Source organism: Mauremys mutica, unplaced genomic scaffold (genome assembly GCF_020497125.1).
Source record: "Mauremys mutica isolate MM-2020 ecotype Southern unplaced genomic scaffold, ASM2049712v1 Super-Scaffold_100324, whole genome shotgun sequence".
Taxonomy (NCBI): domain Eukaryota; kingdom Metazoa; phylum Chordata; order Testudines; family Geoemydidae; genus Mauremys; species Mauremys mutica.
The window spans coordinates 151,974-161,337 of NW_025423314.1; the positions used below are offsets into that span (position 1 = coordinate 151,974).

The 9,364-nt window shown below is 50.7% G+C and overlaps 2 non-coding genes across 2 annotated transcripts; one reads left to right on the forward strand and one right to left on the reverse strand.

Moving 5' to 3' along the window:
• Nucleotides 1–4,712: 4,712 nt before the first annotated feature.
• On the forward strand, nt 4,713–4,784 carry TRNAG-UCC. Its single transcript has one exon. It is a non-coding gene; the product is annotated as a tRNA-Gly (tRNA).
• Nucleotides 4,785–6,179: 1,395 nt separating this feature from the next.
• TRNAV-AAC lies at nt 6,180–6,252 on the reverse strand. Its single transcript has one exon. It is a non-coding gene; the product is annotated as a tRNA-Val (tRNA).
• Between the last annotated feature and the right edge of the window lie 3,112 nt (nt 6,253–9,364).

Here is a 9,364-nt window from a genome sequence, read left to right on the forward strand (position 1 = left end):
GAAAGTGCTCTCGTCGACTCCGGAACTCCACTAGCGTGAACAGCAGTAGCGGAGTCGTCAGGGGGAGCCGCAAACATCGATCCCGCGCCATGAGGACAAGAGGTAAATTGATCTAAGATACTTCAATTTTAGCTACGCTATTCACATAGCTGAAGTTGTGTATCTTAGATCGATTTCCCCCCCACCCCCAGTGTAGACCAGCCCTGTGAAAGCATGTAAAGAATCCAAGCGCTGGAGGACAGGGTTTGGGTCCAGAGTGACCTAGACAAATTGGAGGATTGGGCCAAAAGAAATCTGAGGAGGTTCAACAAGGAGAAGTGCAGAGTCCTGCACTTAGGACGGAAGAATCCCAGGCACTGCCACAGACTGGGGACTGACTGAGTGAGGGGGGATTTGATAGCAGCCTTCAACTACCTGAAAGAACAGCAGTGTGGGCTTTCTCCTGGCCACTTTTGCTGGGCTGGGCAGGCAACCTGGAGGCCTTTCTAGAAGAGAATTGGGAACTGAGTTAGAAAAAACAATGTGAAAACCAGAACCTCAGGTTTAGTTTCATTTATTTATAATATTAAATCTTCAATTCTAGTGTCACAGTCAATACAATTTCTTCAGCCTGATAGTTGCCCAAAGAGAAACTTAACTTCTCTCCAAAGGGAGTGGAGAGAAAGCACTTTTCAGAGTCCAAGAGAGACAAGGCGGGTGAGGGTAAGAGCTTGCAGAGGACCAACCTCTGTTGGTGAAAGAGACAAGCTGTGCAGCTAACCCAGCACCCTTCTTCAGTTCTGTGTAGCCTGGAAGGTCGTCTCCTCCATAACCAGCAGTTAGAACATAAGAACAGCCACACTGAGTCAGACCAGTTCATCTAGCCCACTCTCCTGAAAGTGGCCAATGCCCGGCGCCCCAGAGGACCCCTGGGACCAACATGGATACACCACCACCACAAACAAGGTTAAAAGTCAATGCACGTGGGAGAAGGATCTTGTGTTTCATTCCTTACGTCCTAGTCCCATCATGTGGCCATTTCCTTTTCTTCCTTTCTGTTAAAAGCTTTGGTGTTTTGCACAGAAACATTATTTCCCCAGGAGAGACCCAGGAGTGGGGGCTGCATTCCTGTACCAAACAGTCACTGGAAGGGGGCAGACAAAGGTCTTTAGGACGAGGCGTCCGTCACTGTCAAAAGATCATCTCCCTCCTGCAGGTCACTGGCAGCCTGAATTTGTTCCTTATCCTCCCAGAGTCTGGGGGCTGGAATCAGCACTACCCAGCCCCTCTGTGTGTAGCAGGAACAAACACAAACCTGGTCTTTAAAACAAGCTGTCCCCTTCCTTCTCAGGGAAGATCTTTCTGTGATTGAAGTTGAGCTTCAATTCCCCTCTCCTAGGGGCGGGGCAGGTGTGGGACCAGCTCCCAGTGAGATCTGTTTTCACCTTTGCCCCCTTTCAGTCACTCTGGGATGGTAACTCTGCTCCCAGCTGTCAGGCAGCTTCCAGCCCATCCACCCTGCTCACTACTTCCATGGTCATGTGTCACCCCCTTTGCCAGCACACAGAGTCTGCAGGAAAGCTAGTTGTGTTAGATGCATTGGTGGTATAGTGGTGTGCGTAGGTGCTTTCCAAGCAGTTAATTTGGGTTGATTCCCAGCCAAGACAATAATGGCTTTTCTCTTCTGTTGTTTCCTCATCTGGAAGTGGTTTAATTTCAGTCACATTGTGTTACAATCACATTATCTATAGAATGAAACAATAAATGTGTCAAAGTCCAGCAGGTCATACAGGATGGAGGCACACAAGGGGCTGGAATGTGTCATCTGAGAAAGACAGAACACTTGGAAACCTGCATCTCCCATCCCCTGGCCTTGTGTGTTATGATTCCAGCTGCGTGAGCTGTTTGTAGGATGTTCTGGCAGGTTGGGGAAATAAAGTTTTGAGTCAGTTTTTGCTCCTGCAGGTTCCTTTGCTGTTACAGTTATAATGACATGAACAAAAGGGAAGCAAAATAAACATAAACCCCAAGTTGCAATACAGGTGGGGAAAGGGAAGATCACGGTTAAGCCAAACACGTCAAAATAAAAATTAATACAAAAAAGGGGAGGGGGAAGAGATCAGGTATGTGGAGATCCCCTTGATATTTCAATGCACATTGTTAGAATCAAAGTTCAGACTTGACACTGGAAAACCCGCAACTACCTGTCTCTCTGAACACCTGTGATGAGCAAGATGGAGTTGGGACACCTGTTCTGCTTCAATCATTTATTGTCTCTCTGTTCTCTCCTTCTTCTCCCCCCAATTCCTTGTCTCCAATGTCTCTGCCTTTCTCCTCTTGCTCCCTCTCCCCTGCCCTTTCCAGGAACTCACAGTCTACAGCATTTAGGACAAGCCAGAGCTCCCATGTTCTGCACATGAGCCTGTGTCAGAGGACGTATGACCCCGGTCAGAACCAGTCACCAGATCAATATGACCCTTTATGGGCGACTTCTCTGCCTGCTCTGCAATTTACACCCCCCCCCCCACTGAAGGGGGTGGGGTACAGCTCTGACTGAGAGGCCTAATAGGAGAAATTTCAGCCCAAAGACAAATTTGTGTGAAATGCTGAGAAGTGAAGAGCCCCCTTCCCCTCCCCCGAAATCCCCAGAACTCTAGTGTCACCCCCATGGCACCAGCACAGGGAACCCAGTGAGATGGGGTTACAGAATACAAGGGGGGAGGCAGCAGGGAGAGAGGTGACAGGGAAACTCTCTTTTTTCTTCTCTCGTCACTTTCTGTTCTTCTCTTTCCTTCAAGGAACTGCAGTCACAGCAGGGAGGTGTTTGTCTTCGTGTCTGTCACGGAGGTGGTGGAAGTGACGGATTCTGTGACTTCCTGCAACCTCCGTGACTTCTGCAGTGGCCACAGTGGCTGACTCCAGGGCCACTCAATCAACTGGCTCCAGGGACCGCCCAAACAGCGGCCAATGCGGCTGGCCCTGGGGAACACTTGACCAGCGGTTCTGAGAGCAGCAGGAGCAGCCGCAGCTCGGTGGCCCGCGGCAGCACTTCTGGGGTGGCCGGAGCAGCAGCTGGTCCCCTGGGGCTCCCCTCTGTGTGGCAGCAGCTGGAGTGGCAGCGACTCTCAGGGCTTCTCCCCTGGTAGCTGGTGCTCATTAGCCATCAATTAAATCAACACGCTTCCCCCTGCAAGTGGATTTAGCCCGGGACCCTCAGAGTCAGCAGCTGTTATGCCCCCACTGAGCTCTCTGGTCAGGTGTCCTAGTGCCGGGAGCCTCCGATTTAGATCCTAAAATAGCGTTTTTGCACCAGGGGCGACTGAAATTTTGGACCAGACATTGTAGCTCCACTGTTATTTTACTGAATTGCTTCAAAACAGCAAGTGTAGAAAGTCTCCTAAGTGCCAGGCTCTCTGCCATGGAAACAGCTGCCCCTGCTCTGCAGGAGTCTGTGCGTTCCACCCAGCAACGTACACACCTGCTCCGCACTGAAGGGGGGTCAGACAGTGACGGTAACGCAAATCTTCAGACTATTAACCCAGGTCCCTTTCTTTAACCCAGGACGTGCCAGTCACCTGTTAGCCATGGCGTTATCTTCACCTTCAAATACCTCCCAGGACATTGAACAGAGGGAGTGAACCCCCCCCAAATGGCTCCCTGTTGAGGCGTTGTGCCATACCTGCCCCTGGAGACTGTCTGGTTTTATACTCTTAGAGCTTTTTCTCTTCAAACCCCTTATCCCAATCTCTGGGCCAACCTCCGCATTTCAGAGTTTAGAATTTACTCTCATCACCCTCCTATGGCACTTTCCATGTGAATTGAGCAAAGCAAGTGGGGGAAGCTCCGTGGCTAATGAAAACCAACGCTCTGGGTGAGGCCTGAACTCACACCCACAGCTGTATTTCCCCCTGCATGAGCCACTATAGGTGCTTCTTAGACAAACTTGGGCTGTAGGTGGTTATGTGTGTCTGTGCTTCACCACTTTGGCTACTCTGTGAAAAGCTGATGGTTCAAACAGAAGCTGGTGGGTTTTTGTTTTGTTTTAAGCAATTAGAGTCTAGTACATTTTAACAGGCAGAAAATGTCCTATTCTGGTCTAGCCCCATTTGACTCCTTCTGTCCATCTTTTTCCTTCCCCCTCAGTGTCTTTCCTTCCCCATTGGGGACATGCAGAGATGAACCCCAGTCAGTCTGTATCTCCTAAGGAATGTGGGTGAAGGATTCCAGCTGAATTAACGCCGCTCACCTGGGTTAGAAACATTTGTTTCTTTCGAGCACATAGTGGGAAATGGGACATTAATTCAGACCCAGGAGGCAAGGCAGAGGCTTCATGACCTTGATCTCCATGAAGGGAGAGAGGATCCCCAGGAAGGAACAGAGCTTCCTTTAGACTCAATCTGGGTCTCCTGGAAGTTGGAAAAGACCCTTGGTCACTGAGGATCTCATGGGATCGTGCTGCTCCAGAGGCTTGAGAGTCCTGGGTGCGGGGAGGGTGTCACTGCACAGTCTGAAATGGAAGGGAGGACCCTGGAAGGGACGGGGAGGAACAGAAAATGGAGAGGAATGAAACAGAATAAAGGCCTCTTCTCTCTCCCCTCCCCGACCCAGCAAGAACTGTTATCAGTGGGGAAACTCCCCACCATGAATGGCAGAGACCACAGAGACATTTGCCTCACACTGAGAAGTAAGGTGACCAATCACCAAGTGTGAAAAATCAGAGACTTTCCCCAGATGCATTGGTGGTATAGTGGTGAGCATAGCTGCCTTCCAAGCAGTTGACCTGGGTTCGATTCCCAGCCAATGCAATGATGTGATGATTCCTCTACTGGGAGTTGGTTTAATTTCACTCACATTGTTTCAGTTTATTAATGGAATGAGAGAATCAGTGTCCCAAATCCCAACAGGTCATTAAACACCCAGTGGAGGAAGAAAGGGGTGGGACTATATAATGAGCAGTTGGAGTCATCCTGGTATTACAATGCTTGGTTTATTTTTATTTTTTTTAAATTTCCTTTACTTCCCTCTCCCTTTTAGACTCAGAGCCTTTAAGGTCAGAAGGGACCAGTGTGATCATCTAGTCCGACCTGCTGCACCTTGCAGGCCAAAAGACCCCACCCACCCACTCCTGGAATAGACCCGGGAGGGGAGGCAGCTCCGTGCTCTGCCCCTACCCCAGGCAGCGCATGGAGGCCCTCTGCTCCCCTCCCCCCACAACGGGTGTGCAGAGATGTGCCAGCAGCACTGAGGTGGCTCCCTGCCCACTCTACCTCCGTCCCTCCGTGCCGCTCCCAGAAGTGGCTGACATGTCCCAGCATCCCCTGGGGTGGGGGGAGTGTCTCCACGTGCTGCCCCTGCCCTGAGCACCAACTCTGCAGCTCCCATTGGCCAGGAACTGTAGCCAATGGGAGCTCTGGGGGCAGCGCCTGCAGACAGCAGCACATGGAGATCCCCTGGCCCCACTCATCTAGGAGCTGCTGCCAGAGGGTTGTGTGTATCGGTCACTTGGGGAGCTGCATCACCCCTCCTGCACCCCACCCCCAGCGCAGAGCCCACACCCAAATTTCCTCCCAGTGCTTTGCTTGTCTTCCTTTCACCAGAACCATCCTTCTTCTCCTGGGCTGCAAGTAGCCACCCCTGGGAAGCCAAGAGGCAGGCACAGGATTCTGCAAGGTAAGTGTCCCCCAGCGCCGTGATGGACGGTGCGATGAAGGTAAGTCTTCCTGAGGCACAATGAACTGCAACGCAGCGAACCACTGGCCAGGTGGTCGGGGCGAAGGACATTCACTGGAGGTACAACCTTGTGAGTGACTCCTGAACACAGGGCCCCTTCCCCTTTTAAGGACCTGCTCCTCATGGCCTGCGACTGGAGATGACTTGGCTGCATCTGGTGGGTCACACTCCACCTTGGGCAGTGTCCATGCTCTGGGTGTGTGATCGCTGCCTAATGAGAGTCCCAGACACCTTGTCTATCTAGGAGCTCTTCTGATCTTCCAGCTGTTCAACCAGCCCCTTCATCCCACAAGCATTGCAGGAGGGAGCGGGAGGGGGAGGGGGAAAGCCACTTCACAGGCATTCAGAGAGGGAGAGGAGACAAAAATGGGAATGGGGGAAGTATAACAGACCTATTGAGCATAGAAATCACTGCTGCTCCTACAACAGCAAGGACAGGCCACTAGGAGCTGGGAAAAATTAAGCCATCATGTTTCTGCCTGGTTTTGAACCAGGAACCTTTTGCGTGTTAGGCAAACGTGATAACCACTACACTACAGAAACTCCATCACAGGGCTGTGCCCCTCCCTTCATAAGAACAGAAGAATGGCCAGACTGGGTCAGACCAAAGGTCCATCCATCCCCATATCCTATCTGCCAACAGTGGCCAATGCCAGGTATCCCAGAGGGACTGAACCTAACAGGTAATGATCAAGTGATCTCTCTCCTGCCATCCATCTCCACCCTCTGACAAACAGAGGCTAGGGACACCATTCCTTACCCATCCTGGCTAATAGCCATTAATGGACTTAACCGCCATTAATTTATCTGCAAAAAGAACAAGGAGAACATGTGGCACCATAGAGACTAAGAAATGAATTTGAGCATAAGCTTTTGTGGGCTAAAACCCACTTAATCAGATGCATGCAGTTAAAAATACAGTAGGAAGATATATATACACACAGAGAACATGAAAAAAATGGGTTTTGCCATACACACTATAACGAGAGCGATCAGTTAAGATGAGCTGTTATCAGCAGGAGAAAAAAACCTGGTGTTGGGAGGGGAAAAGGAGAAAGGACAAAGGAAGCAAGAAATGAAGAGAAAGGAGGGAGGGAGGGATGGATGGAGGAAAAGGTGAAACAAAAAGGACAAACCCCAATGTCCCCAGTGATTCTAAGGGACAAAATCCCAGGTGCAGAATAACATTCCGCCTCCTTAAGCTCGTGTTTTCCCTGCCTAGAATTCAACTCTCACCAGATGGATCAGACTGAACAGGTTTCAAACCTCCAGGAGGCTCTTACCTTCTAAACAGGGACGGCTGTTTTCTAGTAAAATCACTGAAAGGGAAGGAGAAAACTCGAAAGAGGTTCCTCCTGGCGCTCACGTCCGTGAACCCGAATACTCCCTCAGTCCTCAAAGAGAGGCCTGGAGAAGGAGACTTGCTGAAGCAAAGCCACAGGGGTCTCTGAGGTTTCCCTGGCCCCTCGTCCCTGTCCTGCCTGGCTGATGTCAACATCTCTCTGTGAGGTCACCACCTCCCCACCACCTTTGACCAATAGGCTGAGGTCCTGCCAAAGGCCTTTGTGATGTCACTGCCGCACCCCTTCCTTGCTGGGCTAATGTCCTGTCCCTGGCCAGGCACTTTGCAGGTTTGAGCTACTCCCTGTGGATCACCCCACTCAAGGAGCGTTCGTTCTAGGCAGCAAGCCGGCTAGACAGGGAAACATCAGACGCTGCTCCCAATGCTACACTCAGTTTTTCAGAAATTAGTCGACTTTATGGCCAGAAGAAACCATTAAAGCATCTAATCTGACCCCCTGCATATCACAGGCCTCCTGTATGACACAGTAGCTACTTTTGGGGCAAACACATTCCAGAAAGGCATCTAGTCTTCATGAAATGACATCAGGAGATGGAGAAAGCACCACTTTCCTTGGTAGCTTGTTCCTGTGGTCAATCATCCTCGCTGTTGAATCTTTGTGCCTTAGTTGTAATATGAATTTGTCTCTTTTCACCTTCCAGACATTGGGTCTTGTTATGCTTTTCTCTGCTAGATTAAAGAGCCCTTTAATACCCAATCTTTTCTCTCCATTAATGCACTTCAACACTTCAGTGAAGTCACCTTTCAATCTTCTTTTGATAAGCTGGACAGGTTGAGCTCTTTCAATAGCTCACTAGAAGGCATTTTTCTCCAGCCCTCAGGACATTTGGTGGCTCTTTGCTGCCCCAGCTCCAGTTTCACAACATCTTTTTCAAATGAGGACACCAAAACTGGAGGCAGTATTCCAGTATCAGTCTCACTGATGCCGTGTCACCTCCTGTGACGTTATTGACATAATCTGTAACTGTATAGATCACCATTGCGACCGCTGTTCTATATTTGCAGCCAATATTGTAGAAAGGTTGTTGTGTAAGGGGGTCTATGGAGAGGTTCTGATTGGCTGATTATAATTATGCCATCTCTAGATGTATCATTTTTGAAGTTGACGTTATATTGGCTCTCTGCTGTCCGTATTTCAAACCTGTGCTATGCTTCCAGGGAGACAAGTTGGTGTCAGTTCTGCCTAGCCTGCTTGATGGCCCATTAAGGACCATCAGCTACACAATCGACCCACTGAGAGAAGGCAGATACTCCTTGTGACTCAGCAAGGTCTGCAGGGACCTGCCTATGGACAGAACTCTAAGGTTTTTCTATGCCATGTGCTTAGGGAGATGTATTTTCCATGCCCTGGTTCCTCGCTGACCCAGAGAGAACAAAAGAACACGAAAACAGAAACCTTCCCCCACAGATTTGAAAGTATTTTCTTCCCTTATTGGTCCTTTTGGTCATGTGCCAACCAGGTTATCTGAGCTTTTTAACCCTTTACAGGGTATTTTATGCTATCTGTAGCTATACGTTTATAACACGCTGTAAATAGCAATCTGCAGAATCTGATTCTGAGTAAGGGCAGGGAAGTGGCTTCAGCAGATTTACTGAGCATGCTCAATGCACCATAAGTAGCAAATTCCTACACACAGCAGTTTCTCACACTGCACCTAAGGCAGAGGCCCCATCACTGTCCAGACCCCACCCAAGACAGATCCCCAGGGGCTGCGAGACCCTCAGTTTCTCGGACCTGTGTGTGGAGTCTCTCTTCTGCCCACCCAGGGCTCCCTCTGGCCCCTGCAGCCCCTGGCCAGGGGCAGCAGAGCCTGGGACTGGGTCCAGCTGGAGAAATTCCCCACCTCGGATGGGCACAGAAAGTGCTTCAGTGAAAGTCTGTCCCTGGAACAGCCCCTCTGGGGCCGCAGCAGCAGCCCGGAGCTCAGCCCCGGTTCCCAGCACACACTGGAGGCAGCAGCACCGTCTGGTACCTTACAAAGCCCGGCCACCAGGAGCTGCCCCATGGCTCTTTTCCTTGTTTTTCCTGCTTCCTTCCTACCAGCCCGCCACTGCTCCAGCCCCTTCCTGGCTCCTTCAAGCCCAACCCAGGCTGCAGCTGCCACATTCACCAGGCCAGGGACTGTCTGAGGTGGGAACTAGCCCCATCTCCGCTCCTCCTCCTGCCCCTGTGTGTCCCAGAGCCGCTGCAGGGACTGACCCGCACCCAGGCTCTCGCTCCTATTAGCACTCACGGGGCCAATCCAGCTACGGGAGAGTGAGCACCCCTGGGAGCAGGGAAGTGACCACGTC